General features: G+C 35.7%; 1 protein-coding gene across 6 annotated transcripts in view; it reads right to left on the bottom strand.

Annotated features, from left to right (window-relative positions):
- R3hcc1l (R3H domain and coiled-coil containing 1 like) overlaps nt 1-19,218 on the bottom strand; it is a 91,525-nt gene that overhangs the window by 41,168 nt on the left and 31,139 nt on the right. For 3 of the 6 annotated variants that reach the window (XM_026394836.2, XM_026394843.2, XM_026394837.2), the window contains exon 2: nt 16,363-16,485. The exons of the other annotated variants lie outside the window; for them this stretch is intronic. The gene's annotated coding sequence lies outside the window, so the exon portion shown is untranslated. The remainder of the gene's footprint in view (nt 1-16,362; nt 16,486-19,218) is intronic. 6 annotated transcript variants of the gene reach the window in all.

Raw genomic sequence — 19,218 nt, 5'->3', positions numbered from 1 at the left:
GTTAATTTTGGTCAATATCTCATCTTTGTCTTAAAAAAAAATCATATAAATGAGCTAAAGTACTGTGTAGGGGTTTAACAGTGTGGCAGAACATTTGCCTAGCTAGCATGCACAAGTCCCTGGGGTTCCATCTTTAGCACCACAAAAAAAAAAAAAGTATTATTCAAATCATATCCTTAATTAACTATCTACTGTTTGTGGATTTGACCTCTCCTCCTAATTTTGCCATACTTTTATGTGATTTCTAAAAGTTATGTTATCAGCTACTTTTACTGAGAATTGACCTAACTTTTTGGTAAACTGCTACATTTATCTAAATTATGTAATGACTCCTTCCATTGTGATTTTTGGGGGACAGGGTCAAAATCTATTTTGTATAAACATTATACACCTTCATAAACTTTCATTTGGTTATGTATCTTTGCTTATCCTTTCATTTTCAAACTCACTGTTTCATGTTTTAGGTGGCTTTCTCACAAACAGCATACTACTGAACTGTGTATTTTTTTTTTACCCAATTTGTCTATCTCTTTGTCTTTTAATTATCAAATTTAGTATCCATTTATAGATATTGTGATTATACAAGCATCAGAAAGTGCTTTTAGCTTTAAATTCTGTGTCTCCTTTCTATTTACCCTGCTTCCTTATAGCATTCTTCTTTTTCTGCTTTCTTAGAGATTGAGCAAGTTTTTATTTTTCCTCAATCCTAGCAAAATTGTATAGTCTGATTTGAGTATTTGAGTTCAGAGACTTTTACTGATTTTATTCAATCAGGGCAATAAATTCAGATCTATCTTCCCTGCCATCAGTCATCTTCTCACATGTGCCTATTCTACATCTTAACTACACAATTAGTTTTTTAAATTTTAATAGCCATAATCTGTGATATTGGGGACCAAACTCAGGGGCACTCTGCCACTGAGCTACACCCTAAGTCCCTTTATTTGAGATAGCATCTTGCTAAGTTGCTGAGGCTGGCCTGGAACTTGTAATACTCCTGTCTCAGCCTTCTGAGTCACTGGGATTACAGATGTGCACCACTGTGCCTGGCTGGCTATGGTTTCTATTACAAAAGTTCTGCCTATCTCACACCATGTCTCTGATCTCCCTGGTCATATTTTTTTTTGAAGTTTTGTTATTGTGGTTGTTATTCTTTTTTAAACAATTTCTTTTTTCATCTATCTTTAATTATTTTTAATAGTTTTACACTATGGTCAAAAATTATAATTGTGGCATTTAATTTTAATTTATAAATTGCACTAAATTTTTATTATAATTTAACACGTATTTTTTGAAATTTTTGAGGATTTAATTCTGTTTACTCTGTTTTGCCTAATGCACTGTCTTTTTGCTTTTTGTAATTTGGGGTAGTGAGCTGAACTTTAGTGGGACTTTACAGAATTCCATTCAGCCAGACTATTTATGTCCTTCTAGAATGGTTCTGCAATAATGTTAAATTTTCAGTTTGGAAAGTTCTGGACCATACATGTAAAAAAATAAACCCACATGGAGGTAAAGCAGTAGTTATAAATTCCCAGAGAAAACTTTTCCCCTTCACTCAGAGCTCAGATTAAAAACTTATTTATTTTCTTTCTGTGACACTGAAAAAAATAATTTTTTTTTCCTAGCCTACTCTTTGAGTAAGCTGAGAGTTAAGGCTTTAGGGGCTTTTCTCAGTAACTTAACTCCTCATCTCTTCTAGGCCCAAGGCCTTTACTCCTATTTACTAGGAGTAAAATTCAAGCTTGTTCATTACTAAAAACAGCAACCATTAGCCATTAGTAAAAGTAAAATATAATCCCAAATCATAAACAATCTAAATAGGAATGTTTTTATGATGACACACCCACACAATGAATGGATAGCCAACACAAGTGAAAAAAAGAAATTACAATTCCAATCCATTTTTTCTTACACTGAAGTACCTGCATGTGGGGTGTGGCTCAGTGATAGGTGCCTGGCATGAGCAAGACCCTAGGTCTGATGGACAGCACTGCTAATATATAAATAAATAAATTCATGATCCACAAATGACTAATCTTTACCTTGGTCAAAATAGTTATATGTGTGGCACAATGGACTTTTACTCAGTCATAAAAAAAATGAAATTATGTCATTTGCAGGAAAATGGATGGAACTTGAGACCATTATGTTAAGTGAAAAAGCCAAATTCAGAAGGTCAATGATCATATGTTTTATCTCTATGTGGAAGCTAGAGAGGAAAAAGGAAAAGAAAGGTAAAGTGGAGATCTCATAAAAAGCAAAGGGAGATCTGTGAGGCTGGGGCAAAAGGACAGTCAGTGTAGGTAATGAATGATTGGGTCAGGAAGATGAGTGCTGATCCAAGAGGAAATAAAGTACTAATACCTTCAGAACTCTTCCCCTCCTCCAATCCACTGCCAAGGTTACATGTCTCCAGAGAACAGTTTCTCCCTGCAAGGGGTTGTTAACGAGTAGCCTCTGGTTGGCTCCCTTCCTGCCTGTACCTGTGGGTGGCTTCATTCCTGCTCTTAGGTCACTCTTATCTTTTGGGTCAAATAGGCAGGATGGGTGGAGAGAGAACAAAGGAAATCAAAAATATATAAAAGGGGCAGGACATCTCCACTCTCTCAGGCAACACCTAGGGTCCCCTCTTCTGCAGGAGTCTCTCTCTGTGTGTTCTATCCTTTAAATAAAACTTTTGCTCTTGCCTCATCGTTTCTTGGGTGTTCAATCTTGAAATGGGATTCCAACCTGACTCAACACCAGTATCATCAGTAGAACAGAGGAAAGGGGCTGGGGCTAAGAAGTGCTGTGGAGTAATACTGGCCAAACTGTATTGTTATATTGTATGCACATACTAATACATAAAAACAAATCCTACCATTACGCACAACTATAATGCTCCAATTTAAGAAAGAAAAGTAATCAGGTGGGGTGTAAGTTACTAAGCCTCAAGTTTACTCAAAACATAAAATGAGAATAAAAAAACGTATTTCAAGCAGATTAAATAAGATTGTACATGTATAAAAATTTGTCAGGCATGGTAAAGTCTCTATAGAAGTTAGCTATTCAGTAGGCAACTGAATTCCATAAGTTTTAAGTTTCCAAGGAAGTCAAAAGTCCTTAAAATATTACAACGTGTACTGGCTGCTTGTAAAATCCATTACTGGACACTAACATCTACTTGCTTATATATCCTAGCTTTATCCATCCTTCTTCCAATAATAGCTCAATGTTGTAAACATGTAATAATACAAAGTAAATTCAATGCAACCAATTGTAACATGAAAATTCAATCCTGAAAAGAATGTGAAATTTCATGAAGACTATGAAAATACTGAAAAAGATACTCATCTCACAGCTAAAAGGGGAAATTCAACAAGAATAAGCTACAACAGGAATCAAGAAAAAAAGGAAATAATAAGGGATTAAGAAAATCTCTTGAGAAACTGGTAAATCCTTTAACACTTTTGAAAAAACTGATGCACTAGCTTGGTCCATATGATAAATGCTAGGAAAACTGAAGACAAAATAAAGTATGCTATCAGACTATCACCAATTTTATTGGAAAAATATGCCCAGAAAATATCATATCATTCTTTTATTCACCCAGGGGATTAAATCCAGAGCTTCACAAATGCTAAGCACACACTGTACCCACTGAGCCACAACCCCCAGGCCCCATTCTTTATTAATTCTGAGAATCAGCACAGCTACAACTACAACCTACATTTTGTGAACTATATGGTAAAATAAATGTTTCCATTTCTGAAGGTCATCTCTAATAAATTTTTTTTCTAAAGCTAATGATCAAAAAACATTAGTCTCCACTTTTAAATAGGCCAGTTTTTAAGAAATGTTTTCCAAGTACCAATTTTCTCAGCTGGCAAGAGTCTCTCATAAATGTACATTCCTAAGGAGAAAAAGATTATTTCAACTGCTAACAGAGGTTATAACTTGGAGAGCAATAAATGAATGAGGAAAAAATAATTTTAAAGAGTTACTATTTTTAAAAAATTTTTTGTAGTTGTAAATGGACAGCATGCCTTTATTTGTTTATTTTTATGCTAAGGATCAAACCAAGTGCCTCACATGCTAGGCAAGTGCTCTGCCACTGAGATATAGCGCCAGCCCAAGGATTACTATTTTTTTATACTACCTTTATCACAGTATTGTTTAATTTTTTTTACAACTAACATGGACTAATTTTGCAATTAAAAACAAAAATCACTAAAATTTATAGACAATTTATTTTGGTAAACTAGGACATTACAGTAAACTGATACAAGAGAAAGCAAAAGCAATGAACACTGATAAACAGATCTTTATTGGGTAAAATTACTGTTAAGTAGAGAAATGATGAGTGGAGAAAGGAGGGAAACTTTTTAATGTACCTGACAGCATAATAAAACCAGCAGCACACAATACCTGATGATGGAAATTACCCTAAAATATTTCAGAATGCTGAGCAATCTCGACTTCTCGGTCTAAGAATGATCTAGGACTACACTGTTGAATATACTATCCACAAGCAGCTACTGAGCACTGGAAATGTAGATGGCCTGAACTGAGATGTGCTGTGCACATGAAGCATACCTGGATTTTAAAGACTTGGTACAAAAAAAAAAAAAAAAAAAAAAAACGGGGGGGGGGGGATTTAAAAATCTCATTTTTATATATTGAAATGATACAATTCTGGATATACTAGGTCAAATAAAACATTAAAATTTTAACTTCATCTGTTTACTTATGTACTTTTAAAAATGGTTTCTAGAAAATTTAAAATTACATATGTGGTTCACATTTGTGGCCCACGTTACATTTCTAATATTATAACACTAAGATCTTGCTGTATCCCTGATGCCACAGGAACAAACACAATCTGCTTTTCCTCTTCTTGTCGGCCTCAACAACATGGGAATATACCAAATCAGAAAATCAACCAAAGCATGAGCATACATATAGATAGACAAGCTTATCTCTAAACACTTTAATGTTCCCTAAATTCATAATGATTTTTAAAAGGTCTCAAAAAAGTCTTTAATGCTTCATAAATCCAAAAGACCAATTCGACAACACTCCCATGAGATAAAAGTTGTCCTCAACAAATTTAGGAGCATTTTTTTCCAATGTAACTTTTTCTCCCCCTGAAAGTGAGGGTTTTGAGCTTATTATCTGAAATAGTGGAGTGCCTTAGATTTAGTAAAAGAAAGCAACTTCCATGCTAGGCACACCCTTGTAATCCCAGCAACTTTTCAAACTCAAGGCCAGCCTCATCAATTTAGTGAGGCCCTAACTTAATGAGACCTTGTCTCAAAATTAAAAAAAAAAAAAGGGCTGGGGATGTAGCTCAGTGTCAAGTTTCCCTTGGTTCAAGTCCCAGTACCAAAAACAACAGATAAATAAATAAATAGGTTTTGTTTTTGTTTTACTATACTATCAAGAACATTCTTTTTAAAAAAATATTTATTTTTTAGTTGTAGTTAGACACAATACCTTTATTTTATTTATTTTTATGTGGTGCTGAGGATCAAACCCAGGACCTTGGACATGGTAGGCAAACACTCTACCCCTGAGCCACAACCCCAGGCCTCAAGAGCATTCTTTATCCTCATTGGTCTAATTACAAACCAGCAAAATTAAGAGATGCCTGGGTCATCAGTATAAATGCCCACTTGTAAGGAAATTAAAGTGTCTTAAAGGAAATTCAATATATTTACAATTAAATGTAAAACATATTGTATAACAAAAGCAAACCAAAAGACTTCTGCATTCTACACTAAGATAATTAAATGCTTTTAAATTATAGCCATATCCTAAAAAAAAAAAAAAAAATTCCACTGTTCTTCCCTCCCTGCACCTCAGATAGAAAGTCATCTCCAGGATATATAAAGAACTCAAAACCTTGACATCAAAAAAACAAATAACCCAATCAATAAATGGGCAAAGGAACTGAACAGACACTTTACCGAAGAAATACAAATAGTTAACAAATATATGAAAAAATGTTCAACATCTCTAACAATTAGAGAAATGGAAATTAAAACTACAGTGAGATTTCATCTCACTCCACTGAGAATGGCAATTATCAAGAATACAAATAAATGTTGGTGAGGGTGCGGGGAGAAAGGTACACTCATAAATTGCTGATGGGACTGCAAATTGATACAATCGCTCTGGAAAGAAGTACAAACATTCCTAAACTTGGAAAGGAACCACCATTTGACCCAGTTATGCCACTCCTTGGTATATACCCAAAGGACTTAAAATCAGCATACTACAGTGATGCGGCCACATCAATGTTTATAGCACCTCAACTCTAATAGCTAAACTATGGAACCAACCTAGGTGTCCCTCAACACATAAATAAAGAAAATGTGGTATATATACAAAATGGAATATCACTCAGCCATAAAGAACGAAATTATGGCATTTGTCAGTAAATGGACGGAACTGGAGGCTATCATGCTAAATGAAATAAGCCAATCCCAAAAAAACAAAGGCAGAATATTCTCTCTGATATGCAGTACACAATATGCTAATACACAATAAAGGGGTGGGGAACAGAAGTATAGAAGTTCATTGCATTAGACAAAGAGGAATGAAGGGAAAGGAGAGGGGATGAGAATAAGAAAGACAGTAGAATGAATGGGACATAACTTTCTTGTGTTCATATATGAATACATGACTGGTAAAAAATCACATTGTATACAACCACAATAGGATCCTAGTTAGAGTAAGTTTTACTCCATGTATGTATAATATGTCAAAATACTTGCAATGTCATATATACTTAAGAAGAAGAAATTTTTTTAAAAAGTAGGATTTTGTAGGCAAGAGCCTTGGATTTTATTATCAATGTGTTGGGAAATTACTCAAAGGTTTCAGCAAGAGAACTGACATGATCTAACTGAAGATCATTCTAATAACAAGTAAGTTACAGGGGGATAAGGGAAATGTTAAGAAGTTATTGTACCATATTTAGGATAGACACATAGGAAGTTATAAGTAGTAGTCAAATTAATGAAGATTCTAAAACCAAAACAAATAAAACTTGGTGAATTCACTGTGGGTATGAAGAGAAGAAACGAATCACTCTGAGATTTTTGGTATGATTAATTTGGGTGATAATATTTATTATATTTTATTATAATATTTATTAAATTTTATTAAAATGGGGGAAGACTGAACAAGGAAAGAAAAAAAGAGGAACCAAGGGTTTTGATTTGGACATGTTAAATTTGCCTACTGGACATTCTGGTACAGTTGTTAAGGAAGCAATTAGCATATAATTCTGAAGAGCTGATGGGAGGTGTAAGCATTGGAGACAAAAAGAGCCACTGGTGCTTAGGGTTGAGAGGGACTCCAACACCTAGAAGTGAAGAGGAAGAGGAGGTACTACCATCAAAGAAGACTGAATAAACACACACAGAGAAAGTAAACAGAAGCATGTAAGATCCCAAAAAATACTTTTTAAAAGGCAACAGTAACAACTACTTTAAAGGTTGGTAAAAGGTCAAGTAGGAAGAACAGAAAAATCTCTATTGGATTTGGCAGGATAGAAGTTGTTAGTAACATTGGAATAGCTTCAGTGGAGTTAGGGAGATAAACATCTCACTGGAAAGGGCTAGGAAACAAGTATGAGGTAAGGAAAAATGATCCAATGGGGAGGAAGAAACTGGTGATGCAAATGGGGGATGGGAGGTTAATTATAAGAAAGGCATAAACAGGTTTTTAATCCTAGAACATAAAGTTACCAACTATGAGATTAGAAATTCTAACAATATCTGCTTCATCATTTTTTAGAAACATGAGGGGCATATTACATAAATATGATATTCTGTACCATTCAATTACTCCCCAGAGGGCCATTAAAAGCACTTTTAGCTTCATTATTTGTACATCGATAAAGCCCACATATTCAAAATCCATTTAAAATTTATTTTTGATTTAGAAAAGTTCAGGATTAAAGCCTCTGCAAAATAGTTCTTTAGTCATCTGAATTTAATCAGTAAGGCACATATACTTCTTTAGTAGCAATATATGCCTTCGGAGTACTAGGCACCCTTGCGAATGTAGCAGTTAATGTTGGTAAACATTTATACAGTGCTTAGTGTTCTGCTAACTGAACTACATTACCAAGTTTTTTAAAATATATTTTTAGATGTTGATAGACTTTTATTTACATGCGATGCTGAGAATCAAACCCAGTGCCTCCCGCCAGGCAAGAGCACTACTGCTGAGCCCCAGCCCCAACCCACCAAGTTCTTTTTCTTCATCACTATGGGCTATTTATTACTTAAGAAATAAGATCCCCTAATAGAAAAAATAGGGTTTCTCTATACAAAACCCATATCAAAGGTCTACAAAAAGAGGAAATTTTTAAGAAAAAAAAATTAAAGCAGTATAAAGCTAATAAAAAGTAAGGATGTTTTTGTATTTTTTTTCAGTATAAAAGGTTTACACAATAAATCTAAAAATTTTTTAAATGTGTGATCTCACCTTTCAGAGATAAGAACAATGATAACATTTTGTCATATACACTTCTAATTATTTTTATATTTTCAAAACCATGGTTAAAAATACATAATAAAATTTCTCTTGATTTTTTAACCATATAGTACAGTACTTTTAACTATGTGCACTCTGTTGTACAATGTATCTCTAGAACTTTTTCTTTTTTATTTTTGGTACTGGGGATTGAACCCAGGGTCACTTAACCAATGAGCCACATCCCCTTTTTTACTTTTTAATTTTGAGACAGGGCTTCACTAAGTTGCTGAGTCTGTCTTTGAACTTGCAATCCTCCTGCCTCGGCCTCTGTAGGCTCTGGGATTACAGGCATGCACCAACACACCCAGCCTAGAACTTTTTCATCTTGCAACTCTATACTCACTGACCAGCCACCCCTTGCTTCTACCTTCCTGTAGGCCTTAGCAACCACCACTCTGCTTTGTTTTATAAGTTTGACTTCTTTAGCTATGTCATATCAGTAGAATCAGGTAGCATTTCTTTTTTTTGTGATTGTCTTACTTCACTTAACATATTAATGTCCTCAAGGTTCAACCATGATGTAGCCTAATAGTAATTCCTTCTTTTTTAAAGCTGAATAATATTCCACTATGCATTCTTTATTTTATCCATTCTTAGGTGATGGACATTTAGGTTCCTTCCAAATTTTGGTTACTGTGACTAATGCTTCAATGAATATGGGGCTGCAGACATCTCTTCCAGATGCTGTTTTCAATCCTTTTGTGAAACTTACTCAAAAGTGGGATCACTGAATCATATACTACTGTTTTTAATATTTTGAATGATTTCTACACTGTTCATAATAGCTGCACCATTTTACAATCCCACCAACAATGCAAGGGTTCCAGTTTTCCACATCTTTCCTAACTTTTCTTATTTTCTGGGTTTTTTGTTTGTTTAATAGTGGTTATCCTAACAGGTGTAAAATGATATCTCACTGGGGTTTTGATCTACATTTCCTTGAATGATTAGTGATGCTGAGCATCTTTTCATGTAATTGTTGGTCATCTGAGTATTTTCTGTGGAGAAATGTTTATTCAAATCCATTGCCCATATTTTAATTGAGCTGTTTGTCATTATTAAGTTGTAGGAGTTCCTACATATTCAGGATATTAACCCCTTATCTGATAAATGGTTTACAAATATATTCTCCCATTCTGCAGGTTGTGTTTTCACTCTGATAACTGTTTCCTCTGCTGAGCAAAAGGTTTTCAGTTTGATGTGGTCCATGAAATAAATACTTACCCTCAATATATGCATTACTCTTTATTTCTTATTTACTTTATTTCATTTTTTAAATTTAAAATTCTTAAAATTTAAAATCAATTCATTAAAATGATTTCACTTACAGAGTTTAAAAAATACTACCAATAGCATCTTCAAGTGAAAAACTTATACAATAGACACAGAAGTTATTCTCTATTTCAAATGATATGGAATTCTAGTTGTAAATACAAGGGAAAGTTACACATGAGTAAAAAAATCAGATTTTATCAACTGATCAGAATTATTCTTTAGCACAATAATAAAATTAGGTATACATTCAGTGCTTCTACACTCTCAAGGTATTCCACTCCCAGTTACATAGTATTTGCAAGTAATCTCCTTCCAAGCTGATTGTAGTAGCACATGCCTGTAATCCCAGCTACTTGGGAAATTAAGGGAGGAAGACAGCAAATGTGAGGCCAGATATGGATACTAAGTATGATATGTCAAAATACACTCTACTGTCATGTATATCTAACAACAACAACAAAAAAAAAGAGGCTAGGAATAGCTCAGTGGCAGTGTACCCAAGGATTCTATTCCCAGTACTGGAGGTGGGGGGGGGCACACAACCAAAACATAACAAAGAAACACTTGTGTGTTATATATATAAATATAAAAAATTATTGTTGGACAACAGAGAAATGCCTTCGTATTTTAAAATCTATAAAATCTGCTAATGAACCATAACCGACTATGCTGTAGTTTTCTTAATGCATTCTTTCATAAATGTACTTACACTTTCACACTTGAAGACACAAAATAATTCTTACTTCTCTTCAAACCAGATTATACAAAACATGTACTACAATTTAAATTAACAGAATAAGACAATAATCTGTAATGTTAAGTCTGTAGTAGAAGAAATTACTCTAGGCCTTCTCTTTAACATACCTGGACTGAGGAGAAATAAGTGAGATAGATACTCTTAAAATCCTTTCACAGACTTTTCTCAAAGGCATGCAAGAAGTAGATTAATAAATAGAAAGCAAAACGAAAAGTCAACAGCTCTATGCAAACTGCCAAACCCGTCCACTTATAAAGTAACGCTCCAGGCATTATTCGCTGCAAAAAGCTGCCCTTACCCCTTATACTAGATACCATTATGGATTTTGTATTTTTCCTTTTTTCACTTTTTGAGATTGGGCAGGGGGCTGTCTTACTGTTACCCAAACTGCCCTCAAACTCAGGATCCTTCTGCCCCAGCCTCCCAAATAGCTAGGATTATAGGTGTGCTCCACCTTGACCAGTAAAAATAGTAAAAATATTAGTAAAATATTAGTAAAAAATAGTAAAAATATTACTATTTTTTAGAATAATACCTAATTTTTATCATTTTTTCTCTTTACCACCTGTGATTTCTTGTTACTCTAAGCATTTCTATTTTTTCTCAATCTATATTTTATCTTAACCAAAAGGCCAAGTAGCAATCTACTTTTCTCAATCTAATGGGCAATGCAAATTCCAGTATGTTCAAATTATACAAAATAAAAGGCTTCTATGTGAGAATCTGAGGATTTCTTATTTCAGCAAATTATGTGAACTTTAACATATTAACTTTATGATACCTATTTTTGCCACTTAACCAGATTTTATTTGCTCACTTGATGATCTTGGTTGCATTCAAAACAGTATCATTTTATCCTCCCCAAAACTCTATGAAGTGGTATTATTACTATTCTAATTCTACAATTGAGGAAACAGAGTTACCAGAGGATATTAAACAACATGTCCAGAGCTTAAGTGTGGCAGAGGATTATCTCGATTCTAATACTGACAATTTGATGCCCATGTTTGTGTTCATAAATGCATTATGACAATGTGTAAATAACAGTTTGTTGAGTACCCTTTACTTTAATACCTTTGGCAATTCTCTGGAAAAACAAGAATGAGGAGTAACTACATCAACTAGTTGATACCTAGTGTTACGGTGTGTAAACAAGTCAAGATGGCGCCTGGCATTTTGCAAGAGGGAGTGGTTTGTGAAGTAACGCCAGCGAGCCATTAAGTGTGGAGATTCCCTGTTGGTTGACTGCTGTATCTAGTTTATGTTAATTAAGATAAGCTGTGTGTAATGTATATATACACCCCCTGTCCTACAATAAATGGCTCCCACTCCTGCTGTATCAATGTACACAAGTTGTTCATCCCCCCCCCCCAAGTTATTTTGCTGCAGCCGGACTTCAGCAACCTAGGTGATCAGAAGTCCTAATTTCTCCCCTTTCACGTCTTTAAAAGCTGTTCTAAGAGACATGACTGAGCCACGAGTGGAAAGCCAGAGAAACACCACTGAGTAAACAAATGCTGATCAGAAGTTTTCAGGGGTTTAGCCCTTTGGGGCAGGGGGTACTGGAGGTTGAATTCAGGGGTGCCTTACGACTGAACAATATCCCCAGCCCTTTCTTACTTTGAGACAGAGGAAACTGCTGACCTGCGACCTTCCTACCTCAGCCTGTCCAGTGGTACATGCCTGGAAATACAGGCATGTGCCACTGTGCCAAGATTCAGAGGTCCAGTCTTAGGTAAACCTGATTATAGCATGCCTATCCTATTCTGAATCAAAACCCTAGACTTTCCATTGCCATTTGAAGACTATTTACCGAAGATATTTAAGACTGTTCCTTCTGAGATGAAGTCCCAAACAATCTTTGACTACTTATAGAATACTTGGGTATAGTGGTTTTCAACAAATATTCCTTGAGTATATGTAGGTTAGGTCTTCTCTGTTCCCTGCTGACATAACAAAATATTGGCCTGACTCCCAATTATCCCTTGAGTTCCTTGAAAGCAAATAAAATATCTTCTGATTTTTACATTCTCAATAGTTGGCCCCTTCCTGACACATGAATGGCTGTAACCATACATTCAGTAAACAAATGAGTACGAAGCAATGTGTTTAACAAAAGCAGTATCAATTAAATTTTTGCTCCTTTTTAGACTGTGTGTACATTTTTTAAAGGTCTGATATTCTTTAATAAATTTTAAAATTCTATTGTGTTATTTCTTTGACTCAACTCATTAACTATTTTCCTACTAAAGCAGATATGACAGGTGTTTAAAAAAAAATTACAGAAAGAGACCTTAGGTGCACACTAATGATAATAATAAAACTAAACCAGATCCAGATTTAAAGGATTTCCCTAATCAATGCCTGATTCACTCTTGAAAATCACAATTTTATGCCACCAAAGAAATAATACTCTGTATTTTTAAAACACCACATGTTTTTATAGATGGGTAATATATAGACATATTCTAGTTATGAGAAATGCTGAAAAGCACTAAGACTTCGACTGTTTCTGAGCGTATAAAGATCTTGTGGATTCAGAAAACATGGCAATATCATTTAAATTTGTGTTGCACCAAAGAATTCAGTGAATGAAGCACTAGGGTAAGTGCTCATGAACATCATCTCATTTAACCATCAAAATTACTCCTTCAGGAACATTATTACTGCCACCATTTTACAGATGAGGAGGACACACATATAGTTAATAAGTACAAAAATCACAACTGATACCCATACAGTTCTAATATAACATCCATGCTAGTAACTACTCACAATTCTATCTTATAGTACACCCTCAGCAAAGCAACTCTTAAATTTTCTCACTCATAACCACCTAACTAATATTGAAACAAAATACCATATTTGTTTCTAACTCTATCATTGAGAAAATCGTTCATCTTCTTAAGTTCCAAACATTTCCCCATCTTGACCACTGAGGGCTGTTTATAACTGACATTTCGTTTTCTGAAAATTGTATTTTGCCCCCCCCCACCATAAAAATACTGCTGGCATCCACAGCTGTGTTCTGTATAAAACTTGTCACAGCTGTCAGTGGCAGTGGTCATGATCTTAGGTGACTGGAGTTTTGGAAGACTAGAACTCTCAAACACAGGTTGTAAACATTTATGTAATATTCACCACACCAAATGCTGAATAAAACCATCCAGGAAAAACAAGGAAGTTATGTGATTAAATGTGTTAAGTATCTATCTAAATGGAATAGCTATTTGAAAAGATCAATTTTATGCTATTTTTGTTCAAAAAGGGTAAGGAAGCCATTTTCCAGATTTTATTTGTTTACAAGCCAAGTGGCTAAACATCAAAACTGAAAGAACCAAACTGTCTTCTGTTTTTCTCAACACTGAAAGATAATCAGGCAAAAGACCTGTATTCAAATGACTTTACAAATTATTTAAATGTTTTTTTTTTTTCCTTTTCTGACTTACTTCCACCCAAAACCTCAATAAATTTTGAACCATGGGTCATGAATGGTGAAGTCAACCAAGGACATGTTTATTCTAGTCTCTCTCTCTCAAGGAAGAAAGGAAAACTGAAGCAACATACCAAGACTTTTACTGAATACACTGCAAGTCTTCCTTCTCCCTTGACCTCCATATTCAATCAATGGACAAGTTCTACTGACCGTCATACCTAAATATCTCTTTAACCTGGGTTAATTCTCCCTATCCCTAATGTCACTGCTCCAGGTAAACCAACACATACAAACCCCTATATTGTGGTAATAGGCCATCTCTCTGTCTTGGCTTCCTTTCCATCACTCCTCACCTTGCATCCAGAATGACCATTTAAAAATAATTCCCTGCTTAGCTATCCCCCTCCCTAAAAACCATTCAACGACTCCCCAATATTTTTATAACAATCAACCTCTTAACATGGTTTACAAGACTTGTTTTACCCTGGCTCTGGTCAATTTTCTCCACTCTTACCTTCTGTCACTTCTGTCCTTGTATACCATTTAGCCATAGTGGGCATCTTTCAGCTTCTCAAACTCTCCATGTCTGTTTTGCAGGGTTTTTGTTTGTTTGTTTTACATATTAGCCACCACATGGTCTCTTCCTTCTACCTATTTTACTTTCCTACAACTTCCCATCTTTACTAATCTCTAGTCTCTCTCTCACAAATTTCCTGAGAAAATCAACTTAGGAAAGATTTTATTTTTGGCTGGTGATTTCACACCATGATTACTTGGTCCTGTCACTTTGGGCCTTTGGTGAGGTATAACATTACCCAGTGAAGAATGCAAGGTGGAGCAGGTGCTGCTTATCTCACAGCTGCCAGGAACTGGGGAGGGAAGAAAGCGAAAAAATAGACCCTTCAAGGATATACCACCAGTGATCGACACCTTCCAGTTAGTAGCCACCTCCCAAAGAACCAACTGGGCACCAACTATTAACACCTAAGTCTATGGAGGACATTCCAGATCCAAACCATAACATTAATTATTTAAGATTATATATATTCTTCTATATACTCCTATATCAGTTCTTATCAATACTTTGGTAAAATTAGTAAATGACTTAACTATTTAATCTTCTGCACTACTAAACGAATGAATGGTGGGTGGATAATGTGCAAAATCACAAAATTTCCTGAACCCTTACTTTCTTGCTGGGTTCAGGAAATTTTGTGATTTTTACACATTTCACAGCAATATACCTATAATTTTAAGGGCAAACAACTACCTCAAATTTAAGGAAAGACAAGACTTCTCAAAGAAAAGATGGGACATGAGGACACTTCCTTACCTATAGTAAACAATGGATATCATACAAGTCAGTCAAAAGAATTTTAATCAAAATTAAAATTATTTTAAAATTACTACAGGCCAAACATGGGCTACTATGACAATATAAAACCCTTGGTAACCACAGAAACAATAGGATTCTCACTCACCCATAGGAATCTTCTCCAAAGACCTCAATACAGGCTGAAAAAAACGACTAGGGTACACTTGGAAGAGAATGGAAGCTCCTTTGGGAAAAATACCAAGACCTACCTGGATTCTTCTTGCCCACCTCTCCTATAGGAAAAGTCTTAAGTGGTGAGGGAAAAAAGGCAGTAAATGCTACTGCCCTCAGGAAAAATGAAAAGACCTACTGTAGTTGATTAAGGGAAATGAAACAAAACCAACCAAACCAAAGTCCTCTACCCTTAAAGAACCACTGAAAAAGTCTCAAGTGAGTTCCAAGGGAAAGTAAGACACCTACCTAAAAAAAAGACTGAATCATACCAATGGTATCAACAAACAACTACTTGGGAGAAGAGCTAGCGCATGGAGAAATACCCTCTTTAAGATGCAAGTTCAGCAGGAAGACATAAAGGTGATGGTAGAGGAGACATTAAGAAAATCCCTCTGGCAGGGTGAAGGTACAGTAGTCAGAAATATGCTTGCCTAGCATGCGTAAGCTCTCTAGTCAAACTCCAGCATACACACACCTGCACCCCTTAGTGATTCACCAGAACCTACAAGATATAAAATAAGGAATTTAAAATTCGCCATGACTTGGTGTCAGTGTACTGTTTCAATCAGATTCCTGCTACTCACAAATAAAATTCTCCATTCTAGGCAGGATGGCCTCCCAGCCTCTTTCATTCAACATCTGAAATATCCCCCTAGAATTATCTCATTTTAAACAGCCCTAGTTACTATTCATTCAAAAGACATATCAAATTTGGCTTTTTCCTATAACCATTTGAAGGTACGCTGCTTTCATCCTTCTGTGAATTCGGATACATTCATTATCTGTGGTATTCATGTCATTAGATACTACCTTATACTGTTGTTTAAGTGTTGCATTTATAGCCAGGCATGATGATGATGCACACCTATGGTCCCAGCTACTCAGGAGGCTGATGTAGAAAAGATCAATTGAGTCCAGTAATTCAGGATTAACCTGGGAAAAACAGAAATACAACCCCATCTTAAAAAAAAAAAAAAAGTTGCATTTATGAATATTATCTCATACTCTATAAGTTTCTTGAAAACAGACATAATTCCTCATGTGCTCCTTGTATCCTTGTGAACACAATTACTAAATATATACTCAGAGAAACAAATTAATGCAAAAATTAATTCAACAAATCTCTGGAAAGTTCATACTTTGAGAAACTGAGGCAAATGGCATTGGTTTTTGCTGAGATCTGCAGCTACATTAAATTTATCTTCCAATTTCTGAAGTTGAAATTATTAACTGACACATGGAAAACAATAAAATAGCTAAATATTTAACTAAATTTCATCTTCTAAGGCCACAAAAAAAAATGAAACCCTAGAGTTCTATTCCAGTCCTCCTCAGATTTTACCAATATCTTGAAATAGTCTACATTCTATTTGTTCATTTTCTCCCTGAATAGACTACAAATATCAAAGACAAAAGTTGTACTGTCTCCTCTTTTTAAAGCCTGCAACATAACTACCACAGCACTAAGTACAGACATAGTAAGAAGACAATATTCCTCCCAAAATTTTATAGGTAACATAAAGGCAGCTCTTATATACTTATCTGCCCCATGTAAAAACATGTTAGTTACTCTTCCTACTGGAAAGATTTATTTTTCATCATCTTTGGCACAAATTCTTAAATGCTATCTGCCAGGTCTCATGCCCCAATAAATATGCATCCACAAGCAATTATGGAGATAGATAGCTTATGGGGAGGGGGCACTCTTTGGTCAGGTCCCAATGCTGGCCTGTGGTTAGGGGAAAGGAAAAGTGGGGGGAGGGGTATAGCCCTGTGATTAATCACTGCCCACTCTGCTTAGAGGTATTTATCACAGCCCACTGTCAGGTAAATCACTGGAAAAACACCTCTTCAGTAATTAATGTGAAGTGACGGATGGACAGCCCCTGGGCCCATTAATCAGGAACATCAGCAGCCTACTGAGATTATGAATGTCAGGATGCATAAACTGCCGGTGGATCAATAGGCCCAGGAATTCATCCAAGGCTCTCATTTCCGAGGCATCTCCGGTACATTAGGCTCCCTTAACCCCTCCCTCAATCTGAGGTGAAAACCAAGGCTTCAGAACAAAGAGCAGGAGCTGAGGTCTGAAGTGACCATTGTAAGAAAACAGTCAAGGAAGCTGTTCATGCCTAGGAAAGATACCAGGATAGTCAACGTGAGTACAAAGTGCTATTTTGACCAACAGGGTCTCTCAAAATGTTCAGTTATAGGAAAAGTAGAGGAACCATAAAGATATAGTTATTATTCATCTATTCACAGCTTGATAATCCACTTTAGGGATCACCTAGGTTCTTGCTTTTAATCTTTTACCCATTTTCCTATCCATACTTTCTTTCCTTTCACATTAGCACCATTAATGTAGAAAGAAATAAGGATGAAAATTCAATTTTTACTACCTATGAATATAGGCAGAAATTTTAATTTAAGAATAAAAAGAACTTGTATAAAATAAAATCAATGAATTATCTTTGAATTTAATTCAACATCATCCTTACTACCATGATGAATAGGGAATTGCCAGCAGAAATATCTACAAGTGTTAAAAAAAAATATTAACATCAAAAAAGGTCTGCTCAACTTGTTAAACAGTCTGGAGTTGAAAGAGAGTTACTGTCTACTCATCATCAAAAGTTTAGCCAAATTTTTGTATGGGAAGTAAGGCTGGCCAATGCCTTCATATTGAATACACTCTAGGCTGGCAGTGACGGGAAGGAGACTGCTTGCTGCCACATCCCGCCAAACCCCAGTGCTGTGCTTTGTGGTGAGACTCAGGCCAGGGCTGCAATTGTTGGTTAGAAAGTGTCTCAGAGTTACGGCTGCCTGTTCCGCTAAATCTCATTTCATCCTACTGATGGATGGATGGACAGATGGCTGCTTGGTGAAAGCAGCATTATCAGCCAGCTTCTATGGAGCCTCTAAATGATGGATAGCCCTCTTTCTACTTTCTCCAAACCACCATCGATCCAAGCCATATTTCAGCGGTCAGAAGCCCAGTAATATTAAGACACACAATCAGGTTAAGTTACTTGCAGTGTAAACCTCTAGAACAGAAACCCTAACACCTCTGCTTTGCTGTCATGAACTAGGCTAAACATGTTACAGTTTCATTCTTTCTAGCTGCTAACACAATGAATTCCAACAGCTTAAAGCCCAAAGGGAACAGCTGGGCTTCATTCCTAGCAGTACTTGAAAAGCTAGCTTGTTTGCCAAATTTTTTACTAGCCAGTTCGTTTCTGGGAATGAACTCTACAGTACTGGTGAGCAGATCTGTGAGTATGTGTATCCAGTGGAGTGTGATGCTATTAGAATCATCAAACCACCTCGAGTTTGCCAGTGATATATCACTGTCCTCAAACATGTATAGAGTCCTGTCTACCAACACCAAGGATGGTGATTAAAAACAGGACAATTAAATTCTATCAACTGGCCCAGCCTGGTGGTGTATACCTGTAATCCCAGCAGCTCAGGAGGCTGAGACAGGAGGACCCCAATTTCAAAGCCAGCTTAAGCAACTTGGCGAGACCCTGTCTCTAATAAAATATTAAAAAGGGCTGAGGATGTGGCTTAGTGGTAAAGTGCTCCTGGGTTCAATCCTTGGTACAAAAAAGGGGGAAAAAAATCTGTCTTCTATACATAATGCTAAAATCCTGTTTCTATCTAGTT

Source organism: Urocitellus parryii, chromosome 5 (assembly GCF_045843805.1).
Source record: "Urocitellus parryii isolate mUroPar1 chromosome 5, mUroPar1.hap1, whole genome shotgun sequence".
NCBI lineage: Eukaryota > Metazoa > Chordata > Mammalia > Rodentia > Sciuridae > Urocitellus > Urocitellus parryii.
This window is presented reverse-complemented; position numbering and strand designations above follow the sequence as displayed.